The 15541-nt window shown below is 34.5% G+C and overlaps 1 protein-coding gene across 3 annotated transcripts in view; it reads left to right on the top strand.

The window, feature by feature from the left end:
• Positions 1–15541, top strand: part of LOC6038744 (MOXD1 homolog 2) — a 335053-nt gene that overhangs the window by 78348 nt on the left and 241164 nt on the right. The window contains exon 2 of one of the 3 annotated variants that reach the window (XM_038255977.1): positions 5772–5812. The exons of the other annotated variants lie outside the window; for them this stretch is intronic. The gene's annotated coding sequence lies outside the window, so the exon portion shown is untranslated. The remainder of the gene's footprint in view (positions 1–5771; positions 5813–15541) is intronic. 3 annotated transcript variants of the gene reach the window in all.

Here is a 15541-nt window from a genome sequence, read left to right as displayed (position 1 = left end):
GCATAATAAAATTTTAACAAAGCATGTCTAGGCATAAATTTTCTCACTCTCCACATAACACCACAAAGACATGAAAGTTGTTGTTCAATATGTTTTATGTGTGGCGACCATGACAGGATAGGATCCAGATAAACTCCAAGGTATTTAAATTTGTCAACACATTCAATAGCTTCAGCATTAATATATGGATTTAGGTGGACAGGCAAAGGGTTTCTACAAGAGTGAAAGATCATGTATTTAGTTTTTTGAACATTAAGTGACAGCAGATTTTCATTGAAATAACGTGAAAGTACAAGAAGATCAGATTCAATGTCATTTATAACAGAGTTAACATTGAAACCAGGATAGAAAAGTGCCGTATCATCCGCAAATAACCTTGCAGTACCTTTCAATGGAATATTACCTAAATCATTTATATAAAGTAAAAATAACAATGGACCTAAATTACTTCCTTGGGGAACACCAATTTTAATGGGCAGAGACAAACTGTTTTTATTATCTAGAGTTACAAATTGTTTCCTATTTGACAAATAACTTTTGATGATGTCGTTTGCTATGCCTCTGATTCCATAATGTTCCAACTTTCTCAGTAAAATGGAGTGATTCAAGGTGTCAAAAGCCTTTTTTAAGTCAAGAAAAAGTGAACCAACTATATGTTTTGTTTCGATTTCACCGGAAATAAAGTCAACTAATTCTGTTATGGCTATTAGCGTACTACAACCTTGTCTAAAACCATATTGGAATTGGTATAAAATATTGTGTTGATTTATAAAAGAAAGTAAACGTTTAATAAGCAGTTTTTCTAAGATTTTGTTGAAAACAGAAAGTGTTGATATAGGACGGTAATTATTACAATCGCTTGCATCTCCTGACTTAAATATTGGAATTACTTTGGCAATTTTCAGGCAATCTGGGTATTGTCCCGTCTCTAAAATTCGATTAAAAACAGCACACAAAATTCTTGAAAACGAAACAACGTTGTCTTTTAATACTCTAACTGGAATATTGTCAGGACCGGAACTTTTTTTGTTTTTCATGTCATTTAGTAAAATTAAAATTTCATTTTCAGAAGCAGGCCTAAGAAAAATTGTTTCAGAAACACGTGAAGCATTATGCAAAGTGCTGGGATTGGTAGAAGGTATTTGATTAGCTAAATTTTGACCGATTGTAGCAAAAAAGTTATTAAAAATATTGCAAACATCACTCGTGTTATCAACCAATACACCATTGTGAGTTAACATAATTTTGTTATTATTTTTCGATTGACCAAAGATTGCCTTCAAATTGTATCAAAATTTGGAAGTGTTATTCAGAAGGGAGTCAAAGTACTTTTTTTTATTATGATTTTTAATTTTTTCTACTTTTTTTGAAACATAAGACAGCATTTCTTTGATATGTTGGTCGTTCGGTCGTTGTTTAGCATGTTTTAAATAATTATTTTTTATTTTAATAAATGTCCATAAGTCAAGATCCATCCACGGACAGTGAGAATTTTTAAGTTTGACTTTTTTTGTAATCGTTTTAGTATATTTCTCAAGTAAGACATTGTATGTTGTTAAGATCAAATTCATGGTGTACTCGGGATCACTGAAATCGTTTAAATTATTTATAAAAATCTTAAAATCATGATTAAGTTTCCTACTATCGACGATATTTTTCTTTAGAATAACCTTTTCCTTTCCCGAGCTCAATCTCAAGGTTGAAACAATTTGGACATGATCACTGACGTTGGTATAAACTGTGTCATTGCGTAATCGAGAAGAGTCTTCGACTGAGCAAAGCACGTGGTCTAAAATGTTTAATGTAGCTGGTCGGGTCGGGAAGGTATTCGTGCAAATAAAGTTATATGATTCGAGCAAAGATCTGTATTTTATTACTATATTGTTATTATTATTATTTAATGGGACATTTACATCTCCAAAAACAAAACAGGAATGATTAGAAGAGGTGGATTCAATAATGTTTTCAAGTATGGTTAAAAAGTCATTAATGTTATAGTTCGGAGGTCGATATACTCCATGAAGATCAAATATTTGTCCATTAATTATCAATTCAACAAAAATGTGATGGAAACCGTCAGTGTGGATATTCGAAATAAATCTGTGATTGATATTATCCTTGACATAAATTGCCAGACCACCATTGGAAACATTTCTACACGAAAAACAGCAACTGTAATTAGGAATAGCATACAACGTACAATTTTCGGCTTTAAGCCACGTTTCACCTATTATTAAAACATCGATGTCACATTCACAACAATCTAAAAAGAGCGCAATTTCATCAAATTTAGCAAGACTATTTATCCCCCTTACATTCCATTGCAAAATTTTTATTGTTTTTTCGGCATGTTTATTTCTATAAGAAATGTTAAAATCTATTATGTTATCGTGATAAAATTTTTTTAATGTGTTAGCCATTTATAAATATTTTAAAATCAGAACTTACGAGGAATAAATGATTGAATTTATACATTTTTCTTATGTTTCTTTTGACGCTTGTTATTCTTGTTTGTAATTGACGAAATGGACTGTTCCTCATCGTTGTCATCCTCATCATCATCGTCATTTTCGTAATCCATATCATCATCAACAACATCTTCGGGTACATTATCATTATTTTTACGAGCATTAGATTTTTTTGACAGAAGTTCACGTTTAGTATGAATACTTTTAATTCGATTTAAGTCGTTGCGATTAGTAATTTTTTCAACTGTGGCCCCATCGTTTTGCTTAACCAAGATGACGCCACCTCTGCCTGTCCACACATATTTAATATTCAAAATGGACTGTAAGTCACGCATTTCTTTAAGAAGACCCATCATAAGTGGAGTAAGTTCATCACGAATTGTAATATTGGAATTATTAGGGAAGGTATCATTAATTGAGGAAGGTTGAAGTGGTCCGAATTCTTGTTTTTTCAAAATAACCATGTCTTTGTAAACAGTGTCTTTGAAAGTAACTCTGATAGGAATAGTTGAAGTAGGATTTCTGTTGTTGCTAAAATTTTTTGCATAAAGTCTGGAAGCCGACAAAACTGCGTCAGGCGGTATAACAGCACCGATGCAGTCAAACGTTTGTTTTATCAAATCATTCACATTTTCATTAGGGGATGAAGGCATGCCAAACACAATTGCATTGTTGGAAACTGCATTTTTATTTGTGTTGTCAACATTGGACTCCAGCGCATGAACAACTTCACTCAGAGAACAATGAGAGCGTTTTAAAGACTTCATTTCATGTTTGAGTTGATCATTCTCAGACTTTAAGTCTTTGAAATCTGACGCGATAGCTTCGAATTTCGAGGACAGAAAGTTCTGAGAATGTTCGACTGCGCTAGTGACCGTTTTTAACTCCAGTCGCATGTCTTTCCTAACCTGATGTAACTGATCAGACACTACATTTTCGACAATATTGTTAAGTTGACTGCTAAGCTGGGAACTAATGTCCTTAACTAAAGCAGTATGATCTCGTTGAATGTTCATGACACGCTCGTATAACATACTACATTTGTCTGAGCAGAAAAACTTTAATTTCGCCCGACTTCTTGCGTTTCCTCTCAAGCCACGACATTTGTAATGAGCACAGTTGAAACAATACTGACATGTAGCTAATAAATTGGGATCGGTCTCTTCCTTATGACAATCAAGACAAACAATATCATCGTCCATTTTCAAAAGAAGATTAAAAGCAACACAAAATAAAATAGCAAGTTACAGACAAATAAATAAATAAATATATAAATAAATAAAAATATATGAATGGTGTAAATAAATAATCAAAACAATCAAAATAAAAATTGTAAAAAAATGATTTATGATTTATGATTTATGATTTATGATTTATGATTTATGATTTATGATTTATGATTTATGATTTATGATTTATGATTTATGATTTATGATTTATGATTTATGATTTATGATTTATGATTTATGATTTATGATTTATGATTTATGATTTATGATTTATGATTTATGATTTATGATTTATGATTTATGATTTATGATTTATGATTTATGATTTATGATTTATGATTTATGATTTATGATTTATGATTTATGATTTATGATTTATGATTTATGATTTATGATTTATGATTTATGATTTATGATTTATGATTTATGATTTATGATTTATGATTTATGATTTATGATTTATGATTTATGATTTATGATTTATGATTTATGATTTATGATTTATGATTTATGATTTATGATTTATGATTTATGATTTATGATTTATGATTTATGATTTATGATTTATGATTTATGATTTATGATTTATGATGTTTTGTATGAAAATTAATTAAAACAAAATTATGATAAAAAATTCAAACACTAATGAACACTTTTTTGAAATATGGGGGCTGTTTGTAAGACTCAGAAACTACATTTTTTGAACAATTTTCCTGTTTTTTTTTTCTTTTATCCGCTGTATCTCAGCAACCACAGTCCAATGTTCAATATTCATTTTTTTCAGGTAACTTCTAAATGTTTTTGGAAATAGACACATTTTTTGTTAAATTTCAGAGCGATTGTTTTTAAATATTTTATAATGCAATTGTTTTTTTTAATCATAATTCGGTAGCAAAATGTCGGGCATACTTCTGTTTTGCTCAAAAGTTGAGGGTTTTTTTTTCTCCTAAAAATGTCGACGAATTTAAAAATATTCAAACGATGATGGCAAATTGATGCTTTTTAGAAATACTGAAAAAAATGCGTACCATTTTTATCACGAATTCTAATAAATTGATTCATCCTGAATTCTCTGAGACATTCAAATAGAAACAAAGCTTTTATATGTTGCTAATATTTCATTGTTAAAGGTCAGGTACATTTATTCAGACTGTTAGCTCTTTTCCATCAACATCACAAAACAAAGAAATACACCCACACCCATTCCCTCGGGAGTTCCTTAAAGCACTCGCTTCCCAAGACACTCCACGAAGACGACAAGCTTAATCTTACGAGAAAACGACATTAATAATTCACTTCTCCAACCCACCCGGCGGTGATGCCACGTGGTACCATCCCCTTGCTGATGGTGGTGCCACGTGCGCGCAAAAGCTTAACCGACTGCGATCATATGCGTGAACAACGAACGGCATCCCTCGGTAGGAGTGGGTGGTTTTGGCAGGCAAAAACTTGTCGCGTCGACGTTTTTCCAACTCTTCGGGGGCACCCCACGTCTAGTGACGACGACCCCAAGAGAGGCTCATGAGGCGCTGTTGCTCCAACGAACTCCTCGAGCTCGAGCACTAAAAGGGATGAAAATTTATATTTATGATGTGGAGCGAACAAACTCACTTCACTTTTCCTTGGGAAGAAAGTGGGTGGTTTACCACATATTCTAAGCAGCTTGGGTTGGGGGGAAACCCCACCGCCAATGGCACTGAAGTAGCTGCTGGCGATGGCGCGTCTCTTGCCGACAGAAGAATAGATGCGCTTCCTTTCGGGTGGGAAATGGAGCAAAAATTGATGTGAAAAGCGCCTGATGGAAAACTATTTCTTTCTTGAGTGAGTAGAAGAGTGTGGGTTTGGCAGTGCATATTGCAATAATGCGCGTCGTTCGGTTGATTGAAAATGTGAACAGTGATTGTCACATTGATGGGGGTTTATTGAGGAGACTGTCTGTGGTTGAGAGTCAATCTTGGATGGAATTGAGTAAAAATTAGAATAAGTAGAAAATATTTCAAAATGGCTTGATTTCTGTTTCTTTGCAGCAATATGATTTTGACTAATTTTCCTTCTCTCTATTTTTTCATTACAGGTGAGTTCCTTAGCTGCAAAACTACAATAGATTTCGTTAGAGTAAGTTTTATCAATTAATGTAACTTTTATGAGTAATAACTAGACGTGTTCATTAAGATTAACGTTTACACACCAAATTTTTTGCAATGATTTTCAACAGGTATTGAGAGAATCAATGAATCAATGAACCATTCGAGTTTTTCTAGTAACCTGGAATATTTTTCTGAAATTTAAAGCATTTCAAGTTTGTTGTTAAAAGCATTTTTCAAATATCATGATAAATATTTCAGCAAGTTATTGGTTTTTAGCCCATGATCACCACTACTAAAGATTATGTTGAGGTAATCAAATCTGCCTTTGCTTATTTTTTTTAAATTTAGGAGAATCTGGGATTAAATTAGGTGTAAACATGAACATATTGTACATCAGTCTCTAAACTCAAGCTAAATCCAAATAAATTACTGTCTAAACTATTTCAACATCATTCTTACATAAAAATGAAACTATTTACTTTTCCTGTCTTTCCCGAACGAGGAAACAGCCTACATTTCTCTAACAAAAATAACAGAATTGAATATTAACCCTTTTCCAAACAAATTCTGAAACGTTCTACTTTTCAGCACTGAGATAAATGCTGAAATAGTAGTTTATGCAACAAGTTGCAAAAAGAGGATTTTTTCAGCACGAGTCGTACATTTATCCAACGAGGTTCACCGAGTTGGATAAATACGAAGAGTGCTGAAAAAATCAAGTTTTGCAACGAGTTCCATACAACATTTTTTGCAATTCCAAAAAACACACTCTGAGTGAAATTTTATGTCAAATTTTCATGTATTTTGTCAATAAATCGTTAAAATAAAAAAAAAAGTTGAGAAGTGATACTTTTCAACATTTATTTTGAAAAGTGTTGCTATTCGATTCTGTTATTTTTGGTACAGAAAAGTAGGCTATTTCGTCGTTCAAGAATGACAGGAAAAGTAAGTAGTTTCACGACGGAATTGCAAAAAAATAACTTCAGCACTTGTTAGGAAACGTTGTCCTTATCAATTTTTTATTTTTTTTTATTTAAACGATTCATTGACAATGCATGGATATTTGTCCTAAAATTCTGTTCAAATTGTGTTTCTCGGAATTTCAAAAAATATTGTATGGAACTCGTTGCAAAACCTTTTTTTTTATCACTAGACGTATTAAATGTACAAATCGTGCTGAAAAATCCTCTATTTGCAACTTGTTGCACAAACTACTACACGGAGAAAAAAGAGTTCCCAAAATCGTGAACAAGCGTTCATGAAAATGGGAACCTCAAACAAAGTGTTCAAATCCCATGGTACGATTTTCAAAATCGTACCATGGGATTTGAACACTTTGTTCGAGGTTCCCATTTTCATGAACGCTTGTTCACGATTTTGGGAACTCTTTTTTCTCCGTGTACCTCTACGATAAAAAATGTAAACCTTTTATTTATGATTTATTTCAAATCAAATTAAAATATTATTTAAAGAGCCGAATCATTTTAAGTTTAGTTATCAGAACAGGAAAATATATTAAATTCAGTTGATTAGGCTAGCACTTATTTAAAAAAAATCATATTAAATTTTGAAGTTATTCAAGAAGAAAGACAATTTTTTAACAAGAAAGAATTAAAAAAAATCACAAAGATATTAATTTTTTAAGGGTGATAATTTTCAAAATTATATAAATTGTAAAAAGGTTAAAAAAGCATATTCGAATGTAAAAGAACACGATGATTAGTTTATTTCATTCTTTTTTTTTGGCCACTAAATGGTTGATTTAAGTCAGGAATAAACAAATTATTTAAAATAAATTTTCATGTTTGTCCAATATGAATAAATAAATAACACTTTTTCATTTGAGATTAACATATTAATATATTGAGATATTTCCAATGTTTTGATCAAAAATATTCAAAAAATTTCAAAATGAAACATAAAAATATAATCGGTCTTGATGCCTTCCTCACCTCAATGAGAAAAGGCTACAAAATCACTCGAAACATGAACATCTTTATTCAACCTCGTATACCCACCTTCACGTATACCTATCGACTCAGAATCAAATTCTGAACAAATGTCTGTGCGTGTGTATATCTGTAAGTTCATGCACCGAAAAATATGCACACGATTATCCCCGAACTGGCTCAACTGATTTAGACTGTTTTGGTCTCATTTGATCCGTCTTGGGTTCCCATATAAGACCCTAGTTAATATTATGAACTTAATAAAAGTAAAAAGGGGGTTGTTTTTGTGAGCCATGCTATACATTTTTAGAAAGGTATTGAAAAGACCTTTCCAATGAGCCCAAAACATTGTGGATCTGACATTCCTATCAAATGATAAATTGCACTTATGTGTTATTTTTTCTCTCTGATATTTCAATGAAAATGATGTCCGGGTCCATTTTGCGACCTGTCGTTAGTTAAATTGTTGAACTTTCTTTTAAATGAGCCCAAAATACCGAGGATCTGACAACCGTATCAAAAGTTATTAGCACTTATGTGTTATTTAAACACTTTTTGGAAGGCGGATCTCAGATATTTTGTCAGAAATATTGTCAAAATCTTCCATGCGAACTATCGTCGGATTGTTGTTTTATCAGACCTTGCGATGAGCTTTGAGATTGAAGGTTTTCATAATGTAAGGAAAATTAACATCATCGAAAGATGTATTGTTTTGAACACCTATATTTTATCGAAATTATGGTACGTTGCACAATTGTTTCCACCTGCAAATTCACATCTAGCTCAAATAAAATCGGCGTGCGGCAAGTTTATTTGGAAAGGATACATTTTTAAATTAGATAGAAAACAACTTTATTTAGATTTTTTCAAGGGAGGTCTTAGGCTTGTTGATCCAGAAGCAAAATCTAAGGCATTATTTCTGAAAAACATTTTTTATAATTTAAATGCACATGGAACACAACTGGATGAAAGTTATTTGATAGATTTAGATTCACCGCAGAAACTTACACGTAATGCAAGGGAATGGTTGAATGAAGGGAAGGCAGTTGTTGCCAATCATAATTTAAATACTGTAAAATTGATGTATAATTATTTTGTTTCACTTAATAGTGAATCACCAGCTATTGAAAAGAAATTGAGTTTAAAGTGGACTTTAATTTGGAAAAATTGTAGTGAAAGCTTCCTCGAAATGAAAGATCGGGCAAAAATGTTTGGTTTCGTAAATGATTTATTACCTAACAAAGAAAAATTATTAAGTTACAATATTGGAAATTTGACATCAGCTGTTTGCGAAAAATGTGGTGGAATTGATTCTAATTCACACAGAATAAAAGAGTGCCCAAGAGCAAAAGAAGTGTGGGAATGGAGTAGTCGTATTGTCCAAAATCGATATAAAATGAATGTAGTTGATTTAGAGGATATTCTTCAATTAGATCTCGATGAGAAAAGCGAATCAGAAAAGGCAGCTTTATGGCTTGCAGTAAAAACAATCAGTGAATTTTAAAACTTTCTTCAAAATGTGTGTTAAATAAGTTGAAATGCAAAGATCTCGTTACTATTCGGGTGCAAGACATTACAGTGGAAGTGAATTGGAAGCTATTTTCATGGAACATGAAAAATTCGATTCCACGACAAGGGAACAAGAAAACCAAGACAACAATCGCGAAGCGGCCATCAATTCAAGCGTTCCTGTGAGTCCAGTTTCTGCCACATAATATCCAGGACGGCGTCGGGGATGTATTTGATGGCTGATCCTTGCCGACACCAGCGTCAATCAAGAATTACTGAAGAAGGTGTGGGTCGTCGTGGCGTCCTGCCACTCCAAAGTCGTGTGTTGCTTGCTGTATATCGTGTGGTACCATTACTGTCGAAAGTTCTGCTGATCAAGCCGATTCAAGACAGGAACTCAAGAAAAGTGAAGATTCGAGTGGAACGTGGCGAGATGATTGGAGTTGTTCTTGAAGATTTCGTGGTTTTTGGTGAGAGCTTTCCATTATTATTTTCAAATAATTCTTTCATCTATTCTAACATTCATACATTTCAATGAAGACAACTACGCCACTTTACTATATACGCGGTAGGGTGTTCCCTTGGTCGTTCGCTGTGAGTTGTGGATTGCCTGCTTCTCTAATGAAGGTTCGACTGAGGGGACATGCTTATTAATTTCTCGTCGCTCCATACCCTCAGTGACGTGATGGGAGCAAAGGCGTCTATGCGAAGTGTCCCTACACCCGCTACAAATTTTCGGCGCTTGGGGAGGGAAAAGGGAAACCATTTTGATATATGCGCCGGTATTTGTAGCACTAAAATTCGTGCAAAAAAACTTATGCACGTGGGTGTACAGATTACGGAGTAAAAGATGATCGAATTGTTCACCTAGCGCTCACATGTGTTCCAGGACCAAGTTGCCTGCGGGTATGGGGATCATACATACATACATACATACATACTTTATGGCTTGCAGTAAAAACAATCAGTTACAATTTGACAGTATCAGAACCGTCATTATTTGTTTTGAAAAAGGAAATAAGAGAGCATAGATGGAATGAGCGAAAAAACATAAGGATTTTTTTTGAAATAGTTTGAACATTTGTTAAGAGCAGGTTATGACACGAACGAAAAAGCAATATGTGATAAAGTTCATTTATTACACGGATACACGGAAAAAATGGTCATTTTTAATTTTTTTTTTCACTAAAGTTCAATTTCCCTAAACCCGATTGTTTAATTTTTGAAAAAAAAAATTGTTGTGTTTTAGGGGAAAAGTCCCCGCAGCTTTACAACTAATGGTCCGATTTTCAATGCTGAAATATTAAACATTCGGGAAATTTTTTGATCATTTCGAAAACAATAGTTTGATTTTTTTCATCAAGACTAACATTTCCAAAGTGCGTAATATTGAATAATGAATTGAAACTCAAATAAACAATCCAAAAATGCAAAGTGTCTTCTTTGGTCATAGGAAAGCCCTTCAAAAAGTTTCAGCCAAATTAAAAAAAAAAACATAAATTTTCAATCATTCTAGAATTGTGCTGATATTGAAAATTATTGAGTATGTTTTAGATTGTCCAAGTTCGATGTCTAGTTTTGCAAAAAGTTATTTTGGGGAGAAATTCAAATTTTATTTTTTGTCGAAGCTTTTTTTGTAATGTATGTTTATGTCACGCATTTAATGATGTTATTGCCATCAAATTTTAAAATTATTTTAAATAAATTAATTTATGATTTTTGAACTTTAACTCACCATAACAACGAAAGTGAAAAGAGTGGAGGGACAAAATCTTCAAAATGTTGAAACTTTTAATGGCTCTAGTTTAGTATAGAGAAATAAATATTTACCGTCAGTGGCGGTGACATTGGGTCTGGGGGGTGAGATTGGGTCAAAGTATTTTTTTTACGGATTTTACCATTTCTCAGGTACTTCTCAATGAAACTTTATTCTGTTAAAAGGGTTGTGCAAGGGACACTTTAAGATGACTTTGCTGAAAAAATCTCGTTCCTAGAATAAATCCTGTCATTTTGGCAGCTGTCTAAAGTTGAGGTACGTTTTTGACCAAAAATGACCTCTCGAAAAATTGCAATTGCCGTTTAAGGTAGAGTCCATCAAATTACACCATATTTTAGCAAAATGTTAGTAAACTATCTAAGAACAATTCTACGATTAAAGATTTTCGATGTTATTTAAATTGTTTTTGTTATTAAGAAATTACGAGAGGTGTAACGATTACGGCATATTTAAAAGATACTACTATTTTTACCAAGGGACCATCCATAAACCACGTGGACACTGTTTTGGAAGTCTCAAACCCTCCCCCTCCCAATCGTGAACAATTGTCCATACAAAGAAATCTTTTTTTATGGAGTGTTGACTATCTCTAAAATCCCCCAATTTTCCACGTGGTTTATGGTTAGCCCATAATAGAAAAAAAACTACCTTTCATGTCGCAAATCTCTAGTCAAAAAAGCTCGCATCCTTCAAAGGAAATGCAAACCGCCAAATAAAGGCTCCATTACAGCGCGCAAGAGAAAAACTGCACAATTCAACGTTTGGTCATTTCACCGGAGAGACAAAAAAAAAGCATACTTCTCTGCACTGTAACTACAAAAATGTCTACCATTAAGGCGCAGTTTTTCCTAGTCGTTTGTTTTGTTTAGTTGGACCATTTTTTTTTCTTCCCCAACCTCCCTCTCTCACGGCTCCCAAGTTGGTCAGTCAACACAATGTTCTACATACCGACTATAAACTAACATTCATGGCCGTTCGCAGTGTTGCCAAGCATTTGAAGAGGGGGCTGGGGCACCCAGGATTGTCCACGATGAAAGCGCAAACAATACAGAGCGAGAGTCCACTTTGGGGGAAAAACTGACCAGCGCTGGTGGAAAGCTTCGGGCAGGTCACGGAAAAAGTTTTGCTCTCTGTGCTGTGTTGCGGTTTTGGTTGGGATATATTTTTGCCCACATGTTTGGACCAGTTTTAATTATAAAGTTTTGAATATTTTACAAGCTGAGCTGTTTTTTTTGGGTGTGCTATTTTTGTGTTTTTCCACTCTGCAAACAGTTACAAGCCGGGGATTTTCCGTGTACCAATCCGTTATTTATGCATATTTGTAAGTCAGCAAAAAAAAAAAAAATAAAGCTCGCAAACTGTCACAAGCTTTCTCTCTCGCGCTATGTTTGCAGTCCCATGTCCTGTGGGGAGTCCTTCAACGGGTGGGTGGACCAAGCGCAACAAGGCCCATCGTAACTCTCTGTCCAGTTTGTAACATCGTATTGATTTGGATGGGAATTTTTTTTGCTGTGAACAACCTGAAACAAAACAACTCAGCAAAAACTCAGCAAACTCAGCCTAACGAGGCTCGATCGATCGATTTTGGCCCGTTTTTGTGTGACGCAAAATTTCGAGAGTCCCCACAGTGTTTCCACTGAACAAAGGTGCACCACGTGGAACGTGGTTTGGGGAAAAAGAGCTTTTTTTCTCGATTTTAGGAGAGCAAAAATAAAACCAATGGCGATCGTTCTGGCGTGCAGATACGGGACCAAACTGTGACGTTCGGTAAATGGATTTTTGATTGAAGTTGTTAACTTTTATTGTACACAAATCGAGCTCGTACGCTGCGGGGGGATGTGCTGCGGTTGACGGTCCCCAAGTTACAGTAAAACAAGTAGTTTGTAAAGTGTTTTTAGTGCAGTTTTGTTTCGGGGAACTACCTCGTTCCAAAAGGGGAGCCAGGTGGGGGGAGTTGATAAGTGCATTTGGCTTGATTGTCGAGTGACTTTGGAGATGCAAATTTGAAAGTTGCGTCCTTCCTTTGGAGTAGGGGAATTTCAGAGTAGGTTTTTTTTCTGAGTGATGCGAATTCTGAGAGCAATTGAAGCAAATTTGATTACAAGGGGCTTAGGTGACTGCGTAAAAAAGTTACGACTTAATTTGTTTGCTCAAATCCAACTCCAGAAGGTGTTTTTCTTCTTAGCAAACCCATACTAATTTTTAAAATGCATAGAGTAGAGTCATGGCTTAAAGTAATGAAAAGCGAACGCAACAATTCACCTTTAAAAGACCAACGGCCAAAGTAATCAAGAAAAGTGAAAACCATTAAAAAGAGCACATCATCATCATATTTCACCGGTTGCGGTTTACTTGCCCTGCAAGGCATGCTCTCTCGCATCACAAAATAGGCGCCCACTCTTAGTACGGCATGGTACGTACGGTCTTCACGGTCACAGGACCCTGACTTGTGTGGGCCACGTGTGCCAGCCAGCCAGCCGTGTATGGTCGTCGCGTTCCTTTTCACACCTTTTGGGGAGGCCGGAATTCCTTCAAAACACGCGCGCACACTCTTCTGGGCCATGGGACGGATGTGTTGTGTTTTCCTCTTGAGTTTCAGGAGCATGACGGTACCGGTGATGAGGATGATGATGAAGGTTAGGTTTATGGTTCAGGACTAGGAGCACAATTTATTTTTGTAGCGTTGCTGACGGTACAGTTGATGTTGGGAATCAAATGTTATATTGAAGGATTTTTTTTTAAATTTTAATCACAATAGAATTTATTATACCTTTCTTTATATCTTCGCATGTAGAGAAGCGTTCAAATTGCAAAAAAAAAAAACAGAAGAATGAAAGGGGTCGTACCGCTCCTCCGTCACGAGATATCGAAAAATGATTCTCGAAGTCATAATAAGAGTCTGAATGACCTCTCAGATCAAAGTTTCACGGAAATCGAAGAGGGGTTCGGGGCAACTGCCGTGTGAGTTGACGGAGAATGAACCCTTTACGTTTTTCCCAAGTCTTAAATTGTGTATTTTTGCAGGGGGTAGCGAAGAAGCCGCCATCTTGGAAGTTCAGAAAATAAACACTCAGAATCAGTATTATTCATATTATTTTGGTAACGAAGTGTGTTATCCTGGTTAAACTCAAAAGTCCCATGCAAATGTGTAAAACCAAACTGAAAACTGAAAACCAAACTGTTTGATCGACCAAAAGAAAAGCAAAAAAAGGTAAACAGAAAAATCACTTTTTTCGATATGAATTTTCAGCCAATATTGGGATGGAATCTCCCAGGATATGATAGAATTTGCCATCAGCAACACAATTCACGTGTTTTTTCAGGTATTTATCGTTTGAATTGCGGGAAAATTGAAAATCAGAAACCCAAACAATGGTTTGTTATGGGCTACCATTTGACAGCTAGTGCTTTTGTTGTGGGCTCTCATTTGACAACCGTGCTAATGTCGACTGTTGTCAGTTTGCTTTGGTCGGAATAGGGTTGCCATCCTCCCGATTTTTTGTCACGGTATTAATTAAAGAACAACAATTACATTTACATTGATTTTTCTCCAAACTTTCCAAAACCCTGCTCCGCGATGCTGAGCAATTCTCTACGAAATCGTTCATTTTTTTTTTTGATTTTTAATTTTTGTTTTTTTTTTTTTAATCCAGTTGAAACTTTTGTGGTGCTTTCGGTGTGCCCAAAGAAGCCATTTTGCATCATTAGTTAATCCAAATAATTTTCCTTACTGATTTTGCAGCTGTCCATACAAAAATGATGCATGAAAATTCAAATTTTGGTGATTTTTATTCAACTTTTGTCACTAAAACTTGATTTGCAAAAAAACAATATTTTATTTTTTTATATGTTTCAGGTGGACATCAAATGCCAACTTTCCAGGTTGTGCAATAAATATTTCACCGAGATTTAATTTTTTAATCAATACTGAATTTTAAAAAAAATCGAATTATTGGTCGCAAAAAAAAAATTTTGTATCATTTTTTGGAGTTCTTATCTAAACCTAGAACTTTGCCGAAGACACCAAATCGATCAAAAAATTCCTTCAAAAGATACAGATTTTTGAATTTTCATACATCATTTTTGTATGGACAGCTGCCAAATTTGGAAGGAAATTTATATGGACAAACTAACGATGAAAAATTGCTTCTTTGGGCATACCGAAGGCACCAAAAGAGTTTCAGTCGGATTAAAAATACAAAAAAAAAAAATCGAATGACTAAAATTTAGAGAACTGCTCAGCTGTTTTCTTCTAATACACCGTGTAATTCACGTTTATATCCCTCTCTTCACTAACTCTCTCACTCAACTCAGTCTCATCGCGTAATTGTGAAATTCCTCTGCCTCAACACACGAAACTGCAGCGCACCGTCGCGTAATTGAATTTAAATATTAAATTACACATTCTCAATTTCGCTTGCTCGTACGCTCGGATACCCATTCGCGTTCTTCGTTCAGTGGAGAGATTCTAGTCTGAAATGTTCTCCTCTGCCAACAAAAACCTCCAGACAACGAACTGCAA

The sequence above is a fragment of the Culex quinquefasciatus genome, chromosome 2 (assembly GCF_015732765.1).
Source record: "Culex quinquefasciatus strain JHB chromosome 2, VPISU_Cqui_1.0_pri_paternal, whole genome shotgun sequence".
NCBI classification, from domain to species: Eukaryota; Metazoa; Arthropoda; class Insecta; order Diptera; family Culicidae; genus Culex; species Culex quinquefasciatus.
The sequence above is the reverse complement of the archived record's forward strand: the minus strand, read 5'-3'. Positions and strand labels throughout refer to the sequence as shown.